Source organism: Bidens hawaiensis, unplaced genomic scaffold (assembly GCF_021521415.1).
Source record: "Bidens hawaiensis isolate Kalapana, Puna unplaced genomic scaffold, B.hawaiensis_p1.1 tig00046413_1, whole genome shotgun sequence".
Lineage (NCBI taxonomy): Eukaryota > Viridiplantae > Streptophyta > Magnoliopsida > Asterales > Asteraceae > Bidens > Bidens hawaiensis.
In genome coordinates this window covers 14,901-41,148 of record NW_027498293.1, presented here as the reverse complement: position 1 = coordinate 41,148, position 26,248 = coordinate 14,901, and the positions used below count along the sequence as shown (strand labels likewise).

Below are 26,248 nucleotides of genomic sequence, written 5' to 3'. Positions count from 1 at the left end.
GGGTGGTGTAGTTTGTTTTGGAAGTCAACAAGTGTTGACTAATGGTCAGATGGAGGCGGTCGCACTCGGGTTGGAAAAGAGTCAAGTTCTGTGGTCGGTTAAGGAACCGACGGTAGGGCATGTGGCGGCGGATTATGGGAGGGTTCCGGAGGGGTTTGAAGACCGTGAGGCAGGGCGGGGTCTTGTGGTTAGAGGATGGGCCCCACAAGTGGCGATACTAAGTCATGACTCGGTGGGTGCGACTTTGACTCTCTGTGGGTGGAACTCGACATTGGAGGCGATTGCGGCCGAGGTTCTAATGCTGACATGGACGATGAGCGCGGACAATTAGTCGAATGCCACGTTAGATGAGTTGAAAGTGGGAATAAAAGCATGTGAGGGAGGGAATGTGGTTCCTGACTCGGACGAGTTAGCTGAGTTGTTTAGTAAATCAGTGAGTGAGGCGACTCGGTTGGAGAGAGAACGAGCCAAAGAGTTGAGGAAGGCAGCAAAGGAAGCAGTCGGTGAGAAAGGGACTTCCGTACGTGAATTGGATAGATTAGTTACTAGTTTCTCTATCTAAAGTAATTATTAAATAATTAGCATGCTGCTATTTGTTTAGTTTTTCAATAATTGGTTACTAAATAAAATATGCGTGGAATCAATTTCCTTATGATCGTGATGTTTGGTAAAAAATATATATTAACTTCGTTTTCTTTTTGAACGGACAAATCATACTTACTCTTCTAATAAACCAAATGTTGAGATATATGTGTCAAACCTATATTCAGTTATAGACTAATTTTTCCTCATAATAATATTATATCATAATAGCTCATCTTATTAATCCTAATTATCCATAGGTTATAAATCAAAACTATTTTGGCAAATTGGTTATAACCGGGTTAATTTCACGCATAATATCACGCCTAACTTCATATTTTCCTCTCTAGCAGTCGAGTTCTCCTAATCCTTTCTGTCCATCTAATCGGTCTCTTGTATTAGGTAAGAATTGCATATCCTTAATTGTTTTGCTTCAATTTTTGTCAATTATGTAGAAAACCAGAGAGGCTGAATATATAGTTTTCTTTTTTTTTTAAATTTCTTCTTTTAAAAGTTTAGATAATGTTTAGACCTTGTATATGGAAGAACATTTGTTGTGTATTTTAATAATAAACAAATATAAGTATGTAAAGAGTTTTGTGAAAGAGATACACAACTGATGTATAGAGGTTCAAGTGGATGTTAACTAATCTACCCTACATCCTCTCCCCGATCGAGAGTTTTGTTCACTAAGCAGTCTCCCTAAAACGGTAGGGATCACCGGTACAATCGTCTCACTCTTCAAATGAAGTAATCGTAGTATTCACCAAGTACACCAATTACTTAGCTTTACAATTCTCCACTAATCCAAGGTAGTGAGCACTTTCTTCACTAGCCACACTAAGTGACTAGCTTTACTCTTCTTCAATATCTCATTATATCAAGATAGTGAGTCTTCACTTAATCTCTAATTAACTCTATATTAAGATAGAGTTCTCAACCAAATACAAGAAAACACTATATTAAGATAGCGTGTTTCCTTCTCAAATCTCACTTGTCAAATCACTAGAACAACCTCTAGTGATGAACTCTCAAAAATACAAGTGAATAAATGTAAGATAATAACTTTGAAACTCTTCTTTTTGCTCTAGTATATCTTGATCTCTTCTCTTAGAATTGAAGCTTGAATTCTTAAATACGAAAGAGAATACACTGATTGTATGTGTTAGTGTTATAGAGCAAAGGGTGAAGTCTTTTGAATTCCTAAGTCTTCTATTTATAGCCCAACATGTGAGAAAGGTTGTCTTCATTCTGCAGACCCTACGGTCTATCCCACGGTCGGTTCAATCGACCGTGACCGTCTAGTCCATATCAACTATGGTCTTATGAACACAAACGTTATGTAAGTTTTTATCTCCTTTTCGGCCACCAAATGGAGATTCTTCACATGTTAAAAAATGTCTTTATCACCAGACTTTGCACCATAAACCATATTCATCAAATGGGATAAACATTTTATGGTTTATTCTCACACATACCTCCTATACATTTGACTTATCCATTTTCACAAATTTAGGATTTTTAGGCTGGTTTGAATGGAAAACTTAATATTATTCTTTCAATAATTATTTGAATTTCAAATAACTAACTTTTATAAAATGGATTTTATAAAAGACCAATAAGATTTATAAATTCCTTATTATAAAATCTTTGTAAGTTATTTACATGCCTTTTTTATATATATATAGAAAATGGCCAACACCTTTTTTTGTCCATGTTTGGTTGTAAGCAATTTGGGTGACCTTCGACCCACTTCTTCTTCTTTTATTTATTTTATTGAATATAATATAAATTGCAGCCTCTCCTGTTATTTATATAATATAAAACGCACTTTGAGAAAATAGAAATGACTTTTGGAAGAGAATGAATCACAACTTTATGAATCAAAACTCATTAGGATCTCTTTTTAGTACGCACCTTCAACAGTTAATCTAGTCGAATTTTGATATGAGAGTTGTCAAAAAAGTGTTAAAAGACGTAAGAACATAAAATAGAACACTTTATAGGCTTGTCAGTTATGTTCTTATGTTGGGGATTTCAAAATAGCAACCTGGATTATTTAGAGAGTCGTGTGATAACTTTCAGATTAAAAGTTATTTTGGTGGTTCTCCAAAATACTTTAATCAGATAAAACTCTAACTTGAGACAAGAATTTCGTATGGAATTTGTGAGGAAGATGAACCAGAGAAAACTCGTCAATCCAAATATGAACGATATATTAACCTAGGGCAGTTTTCAGGCAGTTTCAAAGTTAGATAACTGCTTTAAGCAGTTATCTATTCAAAATTCGTTATGTGTGACATAATCATAAAATTCATTTTTCTAATGAAATTTTAATGAAGCAATATTAACGAAAATAAAATTTTTCCAAGCTGACCTAGCAGCTTAACCCTAGCCAGGGGTGCTGCCCCTTGGACCCTGCTAGGGGCTGCTGCCCCTAGAACCCCGCAACCGGGGGCGCTGCCCCCGGACCCCCGGTTCGTTAGGGGCTTCGCCCCTAATATCATAGTAAACTAAAGAAAGCGTGCACTTCGCACATCCCGAACTTGCTTAATGTTTACTATGATTAAATTGATCGACCAGTTAATCAAATTACATTAAAATACTAACATCTTATCCGTTAACGCGGGCCACTTGTGGCCACATTCGGATCCTGTAAAATTTATGATATATAGATTATTAATATAAAAAATTTACGTGTAATAAAAGTAAAAAAAAAAGAACTAATAAATCAGCCAATTGTTAGTAGAATCAATACCATATAATAACAGATCATCAGTGGCCTATCTCTTTATTTATTCCATGCAATCAATACTACTTAAATTACCGATTTGATTTTCTTATTCCTGCAATCAATACTACTAAAACTCAAATAAAGTGAAAACTCGATAAATTAATACTCGATTATTAATAAACTCTCTAACATAATTATTTTTTGCCGGTCCGACTCGGGGATAGGGTGCTAAATTAATAATTTGTTAAAATTATAAGATAATACATTTTTGATAATTTCTTTAGACCCCATATAAAATATAAATTAATAATTCCTTATATATAGCATATTACATGAATGATTTATGAAGGTTTCTTGAAAAATGACTCAATTGTCTTTTGTTTTTTGTTGAAATCAATTTCCCATTGAATCTCGTCTCTAATTTTCCTTAGCATGGTAAGAACTTCTTGTGTTGTTTTCTCGTAGCTCAACAGAAATTGTTCAATATGATTGCCGCTTTAATAGCTTCGTTTCGCGAAGGGGGCTCCATTGTAGAACTTTCATCATCTTCTACATCGATATCATCTTTATTAATTCCAATAACGCTTTCAATAATTTCTTGGATCATTTTTCAATTCAACTTGGGAGATTGAAGGTTTCTTTCAAATTGGGCCATTCATTTGATATACATGCATTGTATACAATAATTAAGTGGAAGCTTGAAAGGTGTTTGTTAACTAAGTATTCTACTATAAATTAATAAAATATTAATTAATATATAAATTAATAATTATTAATTTATCGATTAATTAATAACTCTTTTAATTAATAAATTTTGGTGGTCCAAAGTGTATTATTTTATAGAGTTTCTACTGTATAACTGTGACAACCGGTAATTTCCCAAACCCATAAGCTAAGTAATCAACCTAATAATTAGGTGATTGTAAATATTAAGCGCGTGCATATGTTATGTGCGCCCTGCGCGAGCGCGCCATGTTAGTCAGCGCGTGCAGTTGTTATGTGCAACCTGCGGCGAGCGCACCATGTTAAGAACCAGCGTGAGCATATGTTATATGCGCCATGCGTGAATGCTTTGGCTTTATGTTTTCATGTAACTTAAACATTATGTTGTCTATGGGTTGACCATCCCGCATGATGCTAAGGCGGGTGCATCCTACATCGTTTATGCGCGTGCGGAAGGGAACTAACCTACCCGCATGGCGGGGAACGTGAGAGCTAGTTTGTCTGAAGCTCCAAGATGGAATTGACTTCAACATGACTGATCACTATGTTGAAATACCAAGACCACCTGGAGAATCTACAAATGAAACTCAAATGTCCCTAACTGCGAGAAGGTTACGCACCTACCCGCAGCAAAGACATGTCCTATACGCAGAAAGCTATGCGCACCAAGTTATACGCGCAGAACACTTGGTCTATTCTCCAGTTAAGGAGATTACTCCCGCCCGAAAGGAAACAGTAGCGTGTTTCAGAGATTTTCCACTTTTTACTGTACACTGACAAAAGTACCTGAAAAAGCACACTGTAACATGAAAAGTCAACTGTCAGCCACCCTATTCTCACCAACCCCAGATCTGCATGTTCTGTCCAAATCAATCAAAATCTTTTATCCACCACTCCACTCTTAAGTAAATAATAATAACTTCCATACTTTATCATCATTACATTTAGATATGAAAAGATTTTAATCCCCTAAAGCAAGGGATTGTGTTCCCTTGAGTTTGCCTATAAATTTGTAGCCTAAATTATCACCCAAAACACACTTCAAAGAACTACAAACTTGCACTAATCCTTTCCCAAGCATCCGTTGTTTCCAGCTCCGATCCTGTTACTAGGTAAGCCGAGAATATAACCTTGAGACCTACTATCCAACCCTTATATTCTCCTATTTCTTGATCTTAATATATATACTTGTTATTTAATCGTATTCTAGACCTTCGATTCCGAGGCCAACACCAAGAAAACCCGAATCTCGATTAATCCCTTAACAAGAACCTCAGGTGAGTCTCACAGCCCCTATTTTCACTGTTTTCACTATTTTTAAACTGTTTTCGGGGCGAGGGACACGTACTTAAATAATGTTTTATCATGGTATACTTACAAGCTATGAAAGCGATTATGTGTTTAAGTTATGTTTCATGATGAGCAATGCAAACGGTTATCTAAGGTTTTCAATGTATGTGCGCTAGAACTCGAGTAAGTGATCACTTTACCATTGGAACTCTAAGGGTAGGGACTGCTGGTTTGATCCGCCCACTCGTAGGGGTCGCACCTCTTTGCATGGACGAGTGCCTGGCATGGGGCAGTACTATGGGGTTGAGCCCGCTCGTAGGGGTCGCGCCTCTTTGCATGGACGAGCGCCTTGTTTTCCGGCACAACGTCTGCGCGTAACCCGCGGGACGGTATCCTTAGCTCGTAGGGGCAATGCCTCTTTGCATGGACGAGCACAGTTTCTCAGAATTGTTCGCGCGTAACCCGCGGGACAGTATCCTTAGCTCGTAGGGGCAATGCCTCTTTGCATAGACGAGCATAGTTTTCCAGAAACGTCTGCGCGTAACTCGCGGGACGGTTTTACGTTATTTTCGCTCGTAGTGGCTGCGCCACTTACATAGACGAGCACCGTATCCAAAAATTGTTCACGCGTAACCCGCGGAACGATTTTTATCAGAATATTGTCAGAATTGTGTTAATACGATTTTACCAAGCAGATGTTAATGATGTTGCCAGAAATGTTTCAGAATGATTTTATCAAGTTACTAAAACTTGTGAACTCACTCAGTTTATACTGATTCAAATGTTTTTACGTGTCTTTCAGGAGATAACTAGGTAGCGCATGGAGTCACACTTAGAGCACCACACGCTGAACATCTAAAAACAAGCTTTTTGGAAGATTTTGGTTTTATCCCCTCGATGCGCACGGTTACCCGCCGCGTAAGGGGATATGGCGAGGAAATCTTCAGTTTTATACTTGAATGTTTCTTTTTGTAATCTTGGAACAATGTAATGTGTTTGTAATAAACTTCTCATGCGCAATAAAAATCTTTGAATGTTTTGCAATGGCCCGTGCTTAATTATCAATCCCCACTCGTGCGCGCTCGGCTGTTTCCGCCGCTCAGGGCCGGGTGTGACAGATTGGTATCAGAGCACTGGTTATAGCGAACTAGGAAAAGAAGTTTTTAACCTAGACTATAACCTTTGGGGAATCGCATGAAATATTTTTCAAAGAGTATTTTCAAAAGAATATTTTCAAAAGAAAAATCACACACGCACTTAGGAACACGGGTCACTGTCTAGAGATAAGAACATTATGTGCTCTGAGTACATGCGCTAAGTTTGTTATATTTTCTTTTTATGAAAAGAATGCCTCCAACCAGAGCCAAGGGAATTACCATGACACCCGAGGAGCTTGCAGAAATAATCGCGCAGGCGATTGCAACGCATGAGGCCAGCAAGGCCGAATCTAGTCAGGGTCGCCAAGAGAACGAGACCCCAGAACCCGAATCCGGAGCCTTGAACAAAGGATGCTCCTATAAAACATTCATGGCCTGTAGGCCTTGGCCGTTCAAAGGCACCGAAGGAGCCATTGGGCTCTACAATTGGATTGACAAGATGGAGACCGTTCTCTCCATCAGCGGATGTAGTGAAAACCAGAAGGTCCTTTACGCGACCTGCATGTTCCAAGAAGCAGCTTCGTCTTGGTGGAAGCTCCAAGTAAAGACTTTGGGGCGAGAAGTTGCTCTTCACAAGACCTGGGAAGAATTGAAAGAAATGATGATGAGAAAGTTCTGCTCTCGCGCAGAAATTCAGAGCTTGCAACAAGAATTCTGGAACCACACCATGGTAGGAACGGATATCGATGCCTACACCAATCGTTTCAACGAGCTTTGCCAGCTGGTGCCAGACATGGCAAACACAGAAGAAAAGAAAATCGAGAGGTACATCTTTGGGTTACCTCCTGTCGTTAGAGTCCCGCTCAACGCCGCCGCACCTCCGACCTTTGACGAGGCGGTTGCGCGAGCCATCACCCTTACAAGGGATACGGTTCGTGCGGGTATGTTGACCACCCGCTTGAACGAGCAGCGAACCTCCGACTCCAAGAGGAAATGGAACTCCCACCGAGGGTCAGACTTCAAGCAGCCACCGCCCAAGAAGCAGGAAAGCACAAGGGTTTACGCGATTCAAGCCGCGGAACCATCAAGAAAAGGATACAGCGGGCCTCGCCCATGGTGCAGCAAATGCAAGTATCACCACGAGGGTGAATGCGCAAAAATCGAATGCGCCAAATGTGGCAGACCAGGACACAAGGCGATGAATTGTCGCATCAGAGAAGCTGGATCGAGCGACAGCTGCTACGCATGCGGGAAGCCTGGACACTTCAGTCGGGATTGCCCACAGAAAGGAAACCAAGCTCGCGGGAGAGCTTTTGTGATCGGCGCGGGTGAAGCAAAGGAAGAGCCGAATGTGGTAACCGGTACGTTTTTGCTTAACGGTCATTATGCATCTGTCTTATTTGATACTGGCGCTGACCTAAGTTTTATATCCCATGAGTTTAAAAACTCCCTGGGCTTAGCGACCAGTAGGCTAGACAAACCTTATACTATAGAACTAGCCAATGGTAGGCAGTTATGCGCGAATGAAAGGACTGAGCAATGTGTAATAGTCATGGGAGGTCATGAGTTCAATATAAACTTGTTGCCAATAGATTTGGGAAGTTTCGATATTGTGGTAGGTATGGATTGGTTGGTCGAGAATCTCGCGGAGATTGTTTGTCATGAGAAGCAGGTTCGGATTCCACTGTTGAACGGAGAAACTTTGATGATCCAAGGGGAAAGAAAGGGAGTTGCGACGAAACTGATTTCGTGCCTAAAGGCGCGTAAGTGCCTAAGGAAAGGGTGCTACGCCTTCCTGGCGCATGTAGTAGAGAAGAAAGATGAGCGAAGAATTGAAGACTTACCGGTAGTGCGCGAATTTCCAGAAGTTTTTCCTGAAGATCTGCCCGGATTACCGCCGCCGCGACAAATCGAGTTTCGAATTGATTTGGTCCCAGGAGCTGCACCAGTAGCCCGAGCGCCTTATCGATTAGCTCCATCTGAGATGCAAGAGCTATCCAATCAGTTACAGGAACTTTTGGATAAGGGTTTCATACGCCCAAGCTTTTCACCTTGGGGAGCTCCAGTACTGTTTGTTAAAAAGAAGGATGGTTCGTTCAGAATGTGTATTGACTACAGGGAGCTGAACAAGCTGACAGTCAAGAATCGGTACCCTTTACCGAGGATTGACGACTTATTTGACCAGTTGCAGGGATCCAGTTATTATTCGAAGATAGATCTACGGTCAGGATACCACCAACTTAGGGTCCATGAGGGAGACGCGCCAAAGACAGCCTTCCGAACTAGATATGGCCATTATGAGTTCTTAGTGATGCCTTTCGGGCTAACTAATGCGCCGGCTATATTCATGGATCTGATGAACCGTGTGTGCAAACCATACTTGGACAAGTTTGTGATTGTGTTTATAGATGATATTCTGATTTACTCTCGGACCAAGGCCGAGCATGAGCAACACCTGAGATTGATTTTGGAATTGTTAAGGAAAGAAAAGTTGTATGCGAAGTTTTCCAAGTGCGAATTTTGGCTTAGAGAAGTTCACTTCCTCGGTCACGTTGTAAACGAGAAAGGAATTCACGTTGATCCTTCCAAAGTCAAGGCCATCGAAAACTGGGAAGCGCCAAAAACCCCAACTGAGGTGAGGCAATTCCTTGGACTAGCTGGCTACTATCGACGCTTCATTGAGAACTTCTCCAAGATAGCTCTACCTCTGACCGCGCTAACTCAGAAAGACAGGATGTTTGTTTGGGGCGAAAACCAGGAAGCAGCGTTTCAAATGTTGAAGCAGAAATTATGTAGTGCGCCAATTCTATCTCTGCCCGAGGGGACAGATGACATCGTCGTTTACTGCGACGCTTCACATCAAGGACTCGGATGTGTCCTTATGCAGCGAGACAAAGTCATAGCGTATGCCTCGCGCCAACTTAAGACCAATGAAAAGAACTACACAACGCATGACCTGGAACTTGGAGCGGTTGTCTTCGCGCTAAAAATTTGGCGCCATTACCTCTATGGTACAAAGTGTATAATCTTTACGGATCACAAGAGCCTTCAACATATATTTGATCAAAAGGATTTAAACATGAGGCAACGAAGATGGGTTGAATTGTTGAACGATTATGATTGTGAAATAAAATACCACCCTGGAAAGGCGAATGTGGTGGCAGACGCGCTAAGTAGGAAGGAGCGAATAAAAACGCTACGAGTCAAGGCTCTAAGGTTGACCATTCACGCAGATCTCTCTACCCGCATCCGAGACGCTCAGCAAGAAGCCTTGAAACCAGAGTTTGTTAAAGACGAAGCCCTTGGGGGAATGATTAAGAGTTTGGAACTGAAAGAGAACGGCAATCTATATTTCGCTAACCGCATATGGGTCCCTCTCAAGGGAGGATTGCGCGAGCAAGTATTGAACGAAGCTCACAAGACGCGGTATTCCGTACATCCTGGCGCAGACAAGATGTACCAAGATGTTAAAACACTGTATTGGTGGCCCAATCTTAAAGGCGCCATCGCGACGTATGTCAGTAAGTGCCTAACGTGTTCGAAGGTAAAGGCTGAATATCAGAAACCATCAGGATTGCTTCAACAGCCAGAAATTCCCATGTGGAAGTGGGAACAAATCTCTATGGACTTCATCACCAAACTGCCAAGGACACCTGGGGGTTATGACACAATATGGGTTATTGTGGATCGGCTAACTAAGTCAGCGCACTTCCTGCCGATTAAAGAAACTGATAAAATGGAAAAGTTAGCCCGACTATATATTCGAGAAGTAGTTTCAAAACATGGAGTCCCAGTGTCCATCATTTCTGATCGAGATAGTCGGTTTACATCAAGGTTTTGGAGATCGTTACAAGGAGCTCTAGGTACTCGCCTTGATATGAGTACAGCTTATCATCCTCAAACGGATGGGCAAAGCGAGCGAACAATCCAGACATTGGAAGATATGCTGCGCGCGTGCGCAATCGATTTCGAAGGTAGCTGGGATACTCATCTCCCATTGGTTGAATTTTCTTACAACAATAGCTATCACACAAGTATCAAGGCTGCGCCGTTCGAAGCTTTGTATGGGCGCAAGTGTAGATCCCCACTGTGCTGGGCTGAAGTGGGTGACAAGCAAATGACTGGTCCTGAATTGATCCAAGAAACAACAGACAAGATTTTTCAGATAAGGGATCGCCTTAAGACAGCGCGCGACAGACAGAAGAGTTACGCAGATGTGCGAAGGAAACCATTGGAGTTTCAAGTAGGGGATAAAAGTACTATTGAAAGTCTCTCCATGGAAAGGAGTCCCCCGTTTCGGCAAGCGAGGAAAGTTGAATCCGCGCTACATTGGACCATTTGAGATCCTGGAAAGGATCGGTCCGGTTGCTTATAAACTTCGTTTATCCGCCGAACTCAGTGGAGTTCATGATACGTTTCATGTGTCCAACCTCAAAAAGTGCTTATCTGACGAAACGTTAATTTTGCCGATGGAAGAGATTCACATCGACAAACAGCTGCACTTCGTAGAAGAACCTATAGCAGTAACCGATTGGAAAGAACAAAAGTTACGCAGGAGCAAAATCAAGTTAATAAAGGTTCAATGGAACTCGAGGCGTGGGCCTGAATTCACTTGGGAAAGAGAAGATCAGATGCGCATGAAATACCCACACCTCTTTCAGAACATGGCTTCTGCCAGCAACGTCTCCTAAATTTCGGGACGAAATTCGTTTAACGAGGGGAGAATGTGACAACCGGTAATTTCCCAAACCCATAAGCTAAGTAATCAACCTAATAATTAGGTGATTGTAAATATTAAGCGCGTGCATATGTTATGTGCGCCCTGCGCGAGCGCGCCATGTTAGTCAGCGCGTGCAGTTGTTATGTGCAACCTGCGCGAGCGCACCATGTTAAGAACCAGCGTGAGCATATGTTATATGCGCCATGCGTGAATGCTTTGGCTTTATGTTTTCATGTAACTTAAACATTATGTTGTCTATGGGTTGACCATCCCGCATGATGCTAAGGCGGGTGCATCCTACATCGTTTATGCGCGTGCGGAAGGGAACTAACCTACCCGCATGGCGGGAACGTTGAGAGCTAGTTTGTCTGAAGCTCCAAGATGGAATTGACTTCAACATGACTGATCACTATGTTGAAATACCAAGACCACCTGGAGAATCTACAAATGAAACTCAAATGTCCCTAACTGCGAGAAGGTTACGCACCTACCCGCAGCAAAGACATGTCCTATACGCAGAAAGCTATGCGCACCAAGTTATACGCGCAGAACACTTGGTCTATTCTCCAGTTAAGGAGATTACTCCCGCCCGAAAGGAAACAGTAGCGTGTTTCAGAGATTTTCCACTTTTTACTGTACACTGACAAAAGTACCTGAAAAAGCACACTGTAACATGAAAAGTCAACTGTCAGCCACCCTATTCTCACCAACCCCAGATCTGCATGTTCTGTCCAAATCAAATCAAAATCTTTTATCCACCACTCTACTCTTAAGTAAATAATAATAACTTCCATACTTTATCATCATTACATTTAGATATGAAAAGATTTTAATCCCCTAAAGCAAGGGATTGTGTTCCCTTGAGTTTGCCTATAAATTTGTAGCCTAAATTATCACCCAAAACACACTTCAAAGAACTACAAACTTGCACTAATCCTTTCCCAAGCATCCGTTGTTTCCAGCTCCGATCCTGTTACTAGGTAAGCCGAGAATATAACCTTGAGACCTACTATCCAACCCTTATATTCTCCTATTTCTTGATCTTAATATATATACTTGTTATTTAATCGTATTCTAGACCTTCGATTCCGAGGCCAACACCAAGAAAACCCGAATCTCGATTAATCCCTTAACAAGAACCTCAGGTGAGTCTCACAGCCCCTATTTTCACTGTTTTCACTATTTTTAAACTGTTTTCGGGGCGAGGGACACGTACTTAAATAATGTTTTATCATGGTATACTTACAAGCTATGAAAGCGATTATGTGTTTAAGTTATGTTTCATGATGAGCAATGCAAACGGTTATCTAAGGTTTTCAATGTATGTGCGCTAGAACTCGAGTAAGTGATCACTTTACCATTGGAACTCTAAGGGTAGGGACTGCTGGTTTGATCCGCCCACTCGTAGGGGTCGCACCTCTTTGCATGGACGAGTGCCTGGCATGGGGCAGTACTATGGGGTTGAGCCCGCTCGTAGGGGTCGCGCCTCTTTGCATGGACGAGCGCCTTGTTTTCCGGCACAACGTCTGCGCGTAACCCGCGGGACGGTATCCTTAGCTCGTAGGGGCAATGCCTCTTTGCATGGACGAGCACAGTTTCTCAGAATTGTTCGCGCGTAACCCGCGGGACAGTATCCTTAGCTCGTAGGGGCAATGCCTCTTTGCATAGACGAGCATAGTTTTCCAGAAACGTCTGCGCGTAACTCGCGGGACGGTTTTACGTTATTTTCGCTCGTAGTGGCTGCGCCACTTACATAGACGAGCACCGTATCCAAAAATTGTTCACGCGTAACCCGCGGAACGATTTTTATCAGAATATTGTCAGAATTGTGTTAATACGATTTTACCAAGCAGATGTTAATGATGTTGCCAGAAATGTTTCAGAATGATTTTATCAAGTTACTAAAACTTGTGAACTCACTCAGTTTATACTGATTCAAATGTTTTTACGTGTCTTTCAGGAGATAACTAGGTAGCGCATGGAGTCACACTTAGAGCACCACACGCTGAACATCTAAAAACAAGCTTTTTGGAAGATTTTGGTTTTATCCCCTCGATGCGCACGGTTACCCGCCGCGTAAGGGGATATGGCGAGGAAATCTTCAGTTTTATACTTGAATGTTTCTTTTTGTAATCTTGGAACAATGTAATGTGTTTGTAATAAACTTCTCATGCGCAATAAAAATCTTTGAATGTTTTGCAATGGCCCGTGCTTAATTATCAATCCCCACTCGTGCGCGCTCGGCTGTTTCCGCCGCTCAGGGCCGGGTGTGACAATAACGGGATTCAAATCCTCGCACCCATTCAATCAGTACTTTGATCTTTATAGTTTATACACACATATATATATGCATTCAATTTTCAAACATTAGTAGTTGAAAGGTTTTCTGTTATTTGTGTTTTCAATCCGTATATGCAATGAGTTGGTGGGTATTATATATTGATCCAAAGCCCAAACAGATACGGAAACCAACAAGGAATTGGTTGGATCTCCCATCGGATCTAATGCTCGTTATACTTCAAAGACTTGATGTGGTTGACCGACTTGAAAATGCCCAGAAAGTGTGCACTGCTTGGCGTCGAATCTGTAAGGACCCTGCCATGTGGAGGGTCATTTATATGGACGCACGGTCATGCCAAAGTGTAGGAATATGTCGTGAGATGTGTAAGCAAGCTGTGGATAGAAGCCAAGGCCAACTGGTTGATTTAAGCTTCATTGGCTTTTGTGATCACGAGCTTTTTCTTCACTGCGTTAATGATAGGTATGCCATTAATATTATTTCTTATTTTACTGTCTTTCTAAAATCCTTGTGATTTATTTAATGATTGTATACTTATACGATTGTAGTAAATTATGGTTGTGTTCGTAATTTAGAGGGTCTAGAAATTAGTTACTACATTATTAATTTAATTACTTGTTTGTATACTTAAGTGTTTATATCAGATGATTGTATTTAACCCACATCCTTATTGGGTCTTCTCTATCATAAACTTAACATTCGTGACTAGCTTACTAGATTTCTCTTCCTAAACAGATCAAGTCAGCCAAGACGTCTAGAATTTACAGCGTGTTATGGTGAAATGTTTGGTCACTTGAGTGAAGATTTGAAAAAATTATCATCATTAGAAGAACTCAGCTTTATCGAAACATATGTTTCACAAGAAGATATTGAATCTGCTGGTCACTATTGCCCCTTGCTAAAAACACTCAAGCTGAACCGACATCCGTATAGATTTGGCAATGAAGATAACAAGGTGGCCTTAGCAATTGGGAAAAACTTACCTCAGTTAACTCATCTTGAACTCATTCAGAACAGGATGACAAACATTGGGTTGGAGGCAATTCTGGATGGTTGTTGTCATCTTGTATCGCTTGACTTGCGAGGGTGCATGCTCCTTGATCTAAGCGGGAACTTAGGGAAGAGATGTTCACAGCAGATTAAGCATCTCAAACTTCCTTTTAATATTTCTAAAGTTTTATAAAATTCTGGTGGATACTCTGAAGGTGTAGTTGTTGCCTGCGTGCAAGAACATTCGGATTGGAGACATTAAAACAGTTTCTGGAGTAAGTTTTATAAAATTCTGGTGGATACTCTTATATCTTGGTATTATTGAGCACGCATTCTTTTGGTTGTGTGAGTTTCTTTGGATTAGTGATTGTTTTGTATCTAAAGTTTATTCAAAATATAAAGAAGGAAAAAGAAAGCTGCTGTTACAAGTGGTGATCTGCTTATGTGAACCAGACATCTGTTTTTTAGTTTATGAAAAAGAGTTGTGTGAATGCTTTTGTGATAATAGCATTTCTCACAACTAGAATATAAATTTATTCACTTAGAATTTTATCTTTAACCCCAAATTTGAGAAACCACATTAGAGTTTTGCTCCAACACAACTCATCTTCAAGAATATACTTGATTGTTTAAACGATGATGACTTCCTTCTAGTTGACTTGTTGTTCAATCACCAAAAAGCCAAACACTTTATCCGACCACTATTTGGTTCAACAGCCTATTAGTACATGGCTTGACCATGGAGATCACTTTTCCAACAAAAGCATGTATTTGAAGTAATGATTTTGCTATCGATCCACGGTAGTTCTATGGCACCAACTGTAGACAACCATTGTTTGAAGCTGGGAGTCAACAAAAACATTTGATGGATTTTGCATGTTTACACGAAGAATGTAAACCATGTATAGCAATAAGATTAAAATAATTTTTTAAGTCTTTATTCATGTTTACCCTCTAAGAATCCCACCCGTAAATAAGACAACTGAATATTGAAAACATATATCAAATTGTTTGAAGATGGAAGAGAGAGTTCAATGCATCACACGGATATGCAAGAGTTGCAATAAAAGATCACAGTTTTAATTACAAAGTTTGTGAAAGTACTTTATTTGTTCGTAGTTTGTCCAATGTCTTGATCTGGTCACTTGTAAGTTGTTAAGTTTTTTTTTCTTTTGTTGAATATATGAAATTAAAGTTTGATTAAATATCATTAATGCTATTTATATCGGTTTTTTAAATTGCATTCTATTAAAATAAAATAAATCAATAGTCGTTTTCAATTAATGATGAGACCGTCCACCTTCGGATTGGAGACATTAAAACAGTTTCTGGAGAATATAAATTTGCTTGGACATCTGCATTGTCTCTTCAGTGTATCAAAAGCCAGCCACCACGATTGTGTTGTTTCAGTAATGTGAGTTCATCTTTTGCCAAGTTATTTCACGAAGTTAGAGGGTTTAATTAATTTGTCGTTTACTTTCAGATATCTTTTGCCCTGTATTAATTTCATTTAGCGAGGGCTATTGCTTTCTCTGTGTTTTTTTTTTCATGTTGATCGTATCCTGCAAATTATCAGGGGGTTTGAAATTCAGGTTCTTAAAATTGTATTTGTTAGAGCATTTGATTGTAGCTTTATTAAAAAGTGGTTATAACATCATATATATATTAATTAAAGGATTGGATTAGCATTTGATTTGCTTTGCTTTGTGACTGTAATTAAGAGACTACGTACGATGCCACCAAAATCAAATCGTAGAAAAAGCAAGAACCCGAAACAGCAATGGCGAGTGAAGCAACCAACAAGGAACTGGTTGGAGCTTCCATCAGATTTAATGCTCAATATCCTCCAAAGAGTTTGTGCACATGACATACTTGAGAATGCCCAGAAAGTGTGCACTGCTTGGCGTGAAATCTGCAAGGACCCTGTCATGTGGAGGGTTGTTTATATCGACCCAATGTTGATTAGGAATAACATATGTTCTTACCATCCGCACCTGTCCAAGCTTTCGGTGGACAGAAGCCAAGGTCAATTGGTTGATCTAACTCTCGTCAATGAATGTAATGCAAAGCTTCTTCAGTATGTTGCTGATAGGTATTTCTTATTTTGTGCATTTCCATAATTTAACTTAAACTGTTTTATTGTTCTTCCAAAAGTGCTTTGTGAAACATAAAAAGCAAAATGCGACGAAAGCTCTAAAGGACATATATCCAATTTGTAAATCTTTACTTTTGGATTTGTTTTTTTTTCTGTTAACAGATCAAGTCAGCTTAGACGTCTAGAATTAGTGTTTCACCATGATAAATTTGCAAGTGAAGCTTTCAAGAAATTATCATTATTGGAGGAACTTAGTCTTGAGACAATACACATTTTGGAAGAAGATATTGAAGCTATTGGCTGCTATTGCTCCTTGCTAAAAACACTCAAAGTGAACCAAAAAGGAATTTATACTGAAAAGGAGATAGCCTTTGCAATTGGGAAAAACTTACCTCAGTTAGCTCACCTTGAACTCACTTGGAACCGCATCAATAACACTGGGTTGCAGGCCATCCTGGATGGCTGTTGTCACCTTGAATTTTTTTTAATAACTATTAATTAATATATGTAATATTCACAGTACCAACCAAACGATTTATAATGAAGTGGCAGGTAAGCGGGCAACAAGCTGCGCCGCAACCCTCTTTTGGATAGCAAACCCAATCCTACTAAAAACAAAGTTTTGATTCTTATGAGCCGATAAATTGTTATGCATGACTTTTTGAACTCTGTTTAGAAGGTCCACGGCATATTGCTATGCATGACCTTTGTTCCCGGTAGATGAGCCATGCCCAGTTTGCCACAAGGTCTGTTTGGATTCTTTTGGTAAGCACGCAATTCATTGCAAAGAGTTACCTGGGTTTAAATACAGACATGATTTGGTGAGGGATGTTCTATGTGATGTTCTTAAACGGGCTGGAATTTCAGCTAAAACGGAGGCTTCCGTAAACTTTCTTACGGATGTTCTTGAAGGAAGATCTACGTTACGACCAGCTGATATTCTTGTTTTTGGGTGGGTAGGGGGAAACACGCTTGTGTGGATCTCACAGGAGTCTCCCCTCTTGTTGGGCTAAGGGACAATGGGTTTGTTGCCTGTCAGGCAGCATTGAAGGCGGTCTCGGGTAAGGTTGTTAAACACGAAAAAGCTTGTTTGGAGAATCAACACGTTTATCCCCTTTGCCTTTGACACTTTTGGTTACCTTGAATCACTTGACCTGCGTGGGTGCGAGAACCTTGATCTAAGTGGGGACTAGGCAAAAGATGTTCACAACAAATTAAATATTTGAGACTTCCTAATAAACTTTTAGACGACTCTGAGGATGAATATTTTGACTATGATGATTACTCACCCTAATGGCAACAGAGAGGACTTGAATGAGATGATAGCTAAGTTGAAAGCCATGTGGGGATGATTTGGTATGCAGAAAGGTGAGTTTTTTTTATAGATGTTATCTAAATGTTTTTCTATAGTTACTAAATATTGTTATCTGTGTTTTTCTTTTCAAGGTGCAGCTGTTGCCAGCTTGCAACAATTTTAATTTTTTTTTGGCCTTGCTCTTAAAAGGTGGATTTGGTAGTCAAAGCTGGGTAAATTCTAAAGAAGTTTGTTTGTGTGAGAATTGCTTGAGAACTGTTTTTCTTATGTGTCATGATGTTTGGTTTCTTATATATTGGTATGATTATGCAATTTTGAGGATATTTGTGTGAGATTTGTATAATTAAATGAAAAAGAATTATGTAGCTAATGATATGGAAATGGAAAGCCAGATGGATCAAAAGGCTGTAGTTAGTCCTAAAATCAAGATATAACGCAGCATTGGATGAAAAAGATTCATGTGATTTGCGTATGTGTGTTAGTATACCTGGCAAAACGGGTGGGGTAAGTGGGTAACGAGTCATTATTGAGATTTGATGTATTCAAGCCCTTACCTTATCTTTTGGATTTTGGGTTACATATGTGCCTTGTAAATTGTAATCCCCGTTTACAAATTACAATGAATCAGTATACGAATTTATTTTTGATACCATTGACTTTTAGAGGTTAAGATGGAACATTTTGCACTCATTGAACATCATGACATACATTGGGACCCAATGATTGGGTTGAAGGCCATTATGGATGGTTGTTGTCACCTTGAATCACTTGAATAGTGTGAGTACATTGATCTAAAGGGAGACTTACACAGAAGATTAAATATCTCAAACTTCACGAATCTCCTGATGATCAATTATGACTGGTTATTGCAAACCTAGCGATTATCAGGGGGATGAGTTGTTGATATGGAAGTTGACCGGGCATCACACTTAACACGTTTGTTTGACCGGTTAGGCAGTTTGAATTGTTTTCAAAACCTGGATAATCTTACTCTTTTAATAAAAAAAAACAATTATGTACATTTCTTTTGTGGTTAAACCTCACAAATTTTTTTCATACCTAAACTATTAACCCATCTTTTAAGCATGTATATCTTAATTTACTCTAACATGATCAATAATTATTTACTTTCCTTTCACACTTTATTTATATTATATTTATACATTTTGTTGAAAACAAGTATTCATATAGTACACTACTATATATTGTTAGAATCTATTCCAAATCATACTTGATGAGAACCTACAACAAACTATGTTTGTTAAAGATTGAAAAAATATATAATTTCAAATGCTATCGTTAATATATCATACTATGTATATTGTTGAATACTGTAAAGAAAAAACACACTAATATGCTTTCATTTTACAAAGCAATTTTTTAATCATTAATTATAAATATATGCTTACAAGTTGATCCATTTTTTTTAAATCAGTCCATTTATCTATTGATTTATTTTTGTAAATTGTTATATAAGTTTATAAATTATAAATATATGTTTTAAATCTATCTATTTATTTTTTCGGTTAATTTTGTAAACTATATATATGTTAAAATGTAAGTATAGTATACACCAATTACTTTCATATATAACAAAGTTTACCATATTTAATTTCTTGTTTTTTTTTATCAATGATTGTTTTAGGTTTTTTTGTGAAACTTAAATTTGATTGTTACAGATCAAAAGTTGATAAATAAAGTATTTAATTAGTATAGGTTAACTATATTTGACCCAAATTTGTTATTGGTCAAAAATGGGTAAGCTGCGTATTTTTAAAAGTTAGAATGCAAATAAATTTATAGTTAAGTTTGTTATGTGTTCAAAGTGTTGACTAGAAAATGTCAAACATATGAAAATTAGAATATTAAACATGATTTGGGTTTCAAATTTATTTTCAATGGCGTTTTTGAAAATAATCAAAAGGATCGAGATTTAGCAAATTGATTATTTTTCTATCGACTATTAAAATTCAAGAAAAGATGGCGAACACATATGATTTAGGCTAAGTGGTCAAAATTATCATTGTATGATTAGAAGTCTTGTGCCCGAAATTTGTTCATAACCAAAATTATTTTTATAATACATATATGGCATTGAAAATGAAATTACCTAGAATGAGCATTACCAGGATATGTTTTTGCAAGTGCATTTTTTTGTTTTTTTATTAAGTTAACTTTTTCCTTTTTGACAAAAAAAATTGAGATAAATAAAATCATTTATGTAAATATAGTATAGATATAGATATTATGTAATACATTTTTTCGTATACGTTATGTACTTATTTACTTTATTTGTAACTTTATTATTTGAATCATTACATTTGTTACACGGGCTCTAAAGCTAGTATATAATATCACCACTTTACATTATGTGAGTAGGCATCCATCCTCATCTTGTTCTGCTTCGCTTTGTTTTCATTTGATATGTGCCACTTATTCCTGTTTCGATTAGATCTGATTTCCAGGATGAGATGGATCTACAATCGACAATGGTTTAACTTTTTTGTAAGGATTATAGTTGATTATTATGTGGTTCATAGTTCTCCCATTCAACCAAGAGTAGTTCTACTCATGCTGATCGTACCGTGTTTGGACAAGTTCACGTTAAACCGACCCTCCAATTCGGTTTTTAAAGCTTTGCTAAACGTTTGACTCGTTGGAACCGTTTTCCATATAATTGAAGCAAAAGAAAAAATATATATAAAAAAATACAAACAAGCGTGCCGGCTACACTTAAGAGTTGACTTAAAAATAATATCAAGGACTATGTATAAAAAGACATTTTCAGATTTCAGATTACTTCTATTGCTGCCCAAATTTGATTAGTAAAAATGTTAAGATTACTAATACGGGTGCATTTGACTGATTGGCCTATGATTCATCAAGTGTAATGAACTTTATAGTTGTACTAAATATTTTTCTTTTAACAACCAACAAAAAAAAATGATTTTAACATACAACCACCAATAAAACATCCAACCAAAAACAACAAACACTACACTTGAAAACCGCTCCACTCCTCTCAAGAGATATACCGCCTTCTCAATCTACTCTTTTATCCAAAGATAACTTAAAACTTTTATTTCCTCCACCAAACTAACAACATGCATCGGCTTCCCACTATGCACCAAAGTGTTCCTCTTCTTTCACAAGCTCCAAACCGCCACAAGACAAATAGCTTGGAAGATCTTTTCCTAATCCGATCTAAACAAGGAATAATTAAGTATGTTGGTTGAACCCGACACATATACAAAAAATTGTATCATATAATTAATACAAACACGGCATGGGTTTTCAAGAGGCTGGCACAACCATGACCTATTTCACATGAAGTTTTATTTTGTTGTTTATACATATTAATAACTCTAACTCAAAAAATTTACAAATACAACAATATCAGTATTTTTTATGGTTGTAAGTATTTTTTATTGAATGGCAATTTCTTTTTAGTATGTGAAACTTGAACCCAAGACCTTTAGGTGCTTAATAGTTTTATCTCTGTCACTGAGTCACGAACTCTAAGACAAGTATTTTTATTTATTTTTTATAATTTTTTTAATGGCGACTTCATCAGTATGATTGGGTGGTCGCAGGTCGGCTTGCGGCCCAGCCTGGTTTGGAATCCCCATAGAGACTCTCAAAGGCATAGCCCCTGGTTCCGAGGTCTTCCCCGCGTCCTCAAAGGAAACTTCTCCCCTGATGACACTTGACACCAGTTGTGCTACCATAGAGCCGAAACCCTCTGACGTAACGCAAACAAAAAAAATCCCTTGTGTGACTCGTATTCAAACCAGCTACCTTCCGAAGAAAACATGGTCCTTATCTTTATTGCCATAATGGCATAATTAACCGGACTAGTCACTAGCCAATAAAGTTATTTTTTTTTATTTATATTAGTTTTAACTAGTTGGATGATTGTGGGTCGCAACGTTTTAAAAACCGGTTTTTTACTCGTACCGGATTAGACTAAAAATGGTATAACCGGTTGAACCGGGTTATACTGAGAGGTTCAACCGGTTGAATAGTTTACCTTATAATTTCCTATAAATATAACTTTAACTCCAAAAATAACCCAAAACTAAATGATTTCATAACAAAAAATAATCTAAAAGTTAATCCATATAAAAAAAATATAAAAACACTCAATTTTAAAAAAAGAGTCCTAAAGTTTACACGTTTGAATATTAATTGTTCGGTTAAAAGTAATTTTGATAAAATATGGGCCGCAAATATCATTAATTTCTTGGACATAAAACCGGTTTGCCGGTAAAAACCGGTATTTTAGAAAAAACCTTCGGTGCGATGTTCAAGCAAATTGGCCAAAAATACCAGGCTCCAAATACCGGCCTGCTGTGCGAAATCCGGTTTAACCGGTTCAACCGGCCCGTTTGAACCGGTTTTTAAAACACTGAATGGGTCGTGTCATTATAATATATTAAAATAGTATAAACTAGGTTATTGACCCGTGTATTACACAGGCAGAAATATAAAAACCGTCCAAGTAAACGTATATATAATTTTAAACAACAAGTTTTTAATATGAATTTTGAGACAGCAATATAATTTATAATTATAAATCATATTCAAATGAAAACATAATATTGAAAGACATGGACTTATAAAAAATGACATTACATATAGAATGTTTACAAACAAAATTTTAAACTTAAAAAAATAAACTTCAAAAGTTACAAATTTTTATTTATAAACAATATTTTTTGTTTTGTTTACAACTTTCTCTTGCTTATCTAAAATAAGTATTTATTTTTTTTTATTCGTTTCTATTCTTCACTCTTGATAAATCTATATAAAGTTGGCCATGTGTAAAACGGGTCTTTTAAGTATGCCAACTCTTGCTAGAGACTGGCCTAGACTTTTGTTGATGATCATTGCAAAACCAAACTACAACAGGAAACTTTATTCTCTTGAACTTAAACAGAAGCTTTTTTTATCTGAATGTGTCAATTGTACATATATGCTTATATATTTGAACAATTTGCAAATTTTGTATTTGTGTCAAATTGTATTAAATAAACATTATGTTTGTACTTTGTTCTTAACTCGCATATAAAAATGCATTTTGATAATCACAAAATTAATAATTCATCTTAGTAAACATCTCACCATCTACCAAAAAAAAACCTATATAAAAGGGCTCCTTAAAAAAACTATATAAAATGGTTCATTCCTATTGGTTGATTTTACTATATTCTAAAAATAATAAGCCCTCATAGAATTTGTTACTAATAAAATAATTCAAAATTAAAATCATTAAGCAAAAAAGAATTTCTTTAATAGCATTTATTATATAGATTAAATGATTATTATGATTTTAATTTTGAATTATTTTATTAGTAACAAATTATATGAAAGCTTATTATTTTTGAAGTATAGTAAAATCAACCAATAAGAATGAACCAAAATGAATTTCTTTAATAGATATATAGATAAAATAATTCAAAATTAAATTAAAATCATAATGAGCCAAAAAGAATTTCTTTAATAGCATTTATTATATAGATTAAATGATTATTATGATTTTAATTTTGAATTATTTTATTCGTAACAAATTCTATGAAAACTTATTATTTTTGATAAAAGTAAAATCAACTAATAAGAATAAGCCAAAATGAATTTCTTTAATAGATATATAGATATTATATAGATTAAATGATTATTATGATTTTAATTTTAAATTATTTTATTAGTAACAAATTATATGAAAGCTTATTATTTTTGAAATATAGTAAAATCAACCAATAAGAATGAGTCAAAATTAATTTCTTTAATAGATATATAGATAAAATAATTCAAAATTAAATTAAAATCATAATGAGCCAAAAAGAATTTTTTTAATAGCATTTATTATATATATTAAATGATTATTATGGTTTTAATTTTGAATTATTTTATTGGTAACAAATTCTCTGAAAGCTCATTATTTTTGGTAAAAGTAAAATCAACCAATAAAAATAAGAAAAAATAAATTTGTATATAGATATAGTACATACATGTAATCTTTATTCCAACTCATATAACTTTTCGTACAAACCCGTTTACCAAAAAAAATGGAACAATTAAGAAAACAACCAACATATCCAAAATATTTTTGGGCTTAAAATAAATTCAGATAGAAACACTAATATACATGTATAAATATAAAAGAATAATATGCTGTTTTTAACGGAAGAGGATCTCACGTGTAAACATATTCTGATCGGGGTTATGTTAAAGGTCGATTCCTTAACCGTCATGAAACCGCACCCTCTATGCGTGGGAACCGGAGCCCCATGTCGGGTTCAAACTCGAGATTAATTAAAGCTCTGATTCGTCATTTCACCCACATGTGCGTCGAAACTGGCTCGAGCTAGAATTGAACTCGCGTCTCCACTATAGAGGGTAGGCCTATTACCACCGAACCAAATTCTCGTAACATAAAAGTATAAAAATAGAAGTAAAAATATATAATATAAAAAATTATATAAAAATAAAAATATCAATAATATATAATTATATATTACTCTTTATTTCAACTAATGGCGGTGGAGTCTCCGGGTATACCAAGCAGTGACAGTAGCCATCATTTCATTTGAAACCATTTTCTTTCTAGCAAACAAAGTGTTTGTACACTTTCGTCTTCTACAGAGTAAACTGTTCATCAGAAGCCACAATCTTCATTGCCAAGTGAGTTCATCTTTTGCTGAAATTGATCAACGGTTACTTTAATTTCCCAGTACTACAGTAGTTCTAGGGTTTTGATTTTGTTTTAAACTTGCATGTTCTGATATCTTTTTCCCTAGAAAAATCATTATTATTTCATCATATATAATAATATAATATATACTACTGTATGAAACAAGTTGCTTTTAGCGTTTGACTTGCTTTGTGAATGTTAAAGTGAAGAAAAGGAAACTGAAGTCTGTTAAGAATCCGAAACCGAAACCGGAACGCCGAGTGAAGAAACCATCAAGGAACTGGTTGGAGCTTCCATCAAATTTAGTGGTGAACATTCTCCAACGAATCGATGTGTTTGAGATCCTTGATAATGCCCAAAAAGTGTGCACCGCTTGGCGCGATATCTGCAAGGACCCTGCTATGTGGAGGGTCATTTACATGGACAGATTTCCGTATCGAAGTGAAAGGGTATGTCGGGAGATCATTAAGCGTGTCGTGGATAGAAGCCGAGGCCAGTTGCTCGAGTTATCCATCGTTGGCATTTGTGATCACCAGCTTCTTCAGTATGTTGTTGATAGGTATCGTAAATTTGTAATTCGCCTTTTAATATATCTGCATTTGTTTTACATTTTCACTAGAAGCAGGCTTATATGATTATAGTAAGTTATGTATCTTATTGTTATTAAATGATTAATTATATAACTTGTTTGTATAATTAATATTAGTGACTGGATTTTACTTCCTTTTAACAGATGCAATCGGCTTAGGCGTCTAGAAATTATTGTGAGTTATGGTGAAATGTTTGGATCCAAGAGTGAAGCTTTGAAGAAATTATCATCATTGGAGGAACTCAGCTTTTTTGAAACATACATTTCGCAACAAGATATTGAAGCTGCTGGCCACTATTGCCCCTTGCTAAATACACTCAAACTGAGCAGTTTACCGTTTAAATGCAACAGTGACGGGGTAGCCTTAGCAATTGGGAAAAACTTACACCAGTTAACTCACCTTCAACTCATTTAGAACAGCATGAAAAACACTGGGTTGGAGGCAATTCTGGATGGTTGTTGTCACCTTGAATCGCTTGACTTGCGTCGGTGCTGGAATGTTGATCTAAGTGGGGACTTAGGGAAAAGATGCTCGCAACAGATTAAGCATCTCAAACTTCCTCATCACACTCTTTAAGAGCGTCGTTGATGGTTTTCTTTTGAAGGTAATCATAGTTCTACTGTCGATATTTTTTGAAGGAGGAGATGTCGCCTGCCTACAAGAACGATCTTCTTTTTGGGTAACTTCTATAGATGTTTGTTTTGGAGTTACAGTTTGTTCTTGGAATTGAAATGCAGTTGCTTTAGTGCTTGTAGAACTTCTATAAATAGCGTTTTATTTTGTGGTCTCTACCGTTACTGACTTTTTCTTACTAAAGAATTTAAGGTCGCTTAAACGCTTATCATAATAACTTGTTCCTTGAATGTGCTTACCTATTTGGCATTTCAGTGTCCAACCAAGGATTGTCATTCGCTTATCATAATGATCTTAATGTTTAATAATTGTTCCTTTAATACGCTTACCTATTCAGCATTACAGTGTCCAACCGAGCTTTGTCATCATCAGAAAATGAACCAAATTATTCTTATTGAACAAAAGGTTTAGAACCTAATGATTAATACAAGAACATTCAAAAACAAGAAGATGAAAAATATAGGGATGAACCCTAGAACAACAAGA

The 26,248-nt window shown here is 37.1% G+C and overlaps 2 pseudogenes; both read left to right on the top strand.

Moving 5' to 3' along the window:
* The first annotated feature begins 16 nt into the window (after window positions 1–16).
* LOC143596447 (UDP-glycosyltransferase 89B2 pseudogene) lies at window positions 17–564 on the top strand (annotated as a pseudogene).
* Window positions 565–16,168: 15,604 nt separating this feature from the next.
* LOC143596448 (uncharacterized) lies at window positions 16,169–25,706 on the top strand (annotated as a pseudogene).
* Window positions 25,707–26,248: the final 542 nt, after the last annotated feature.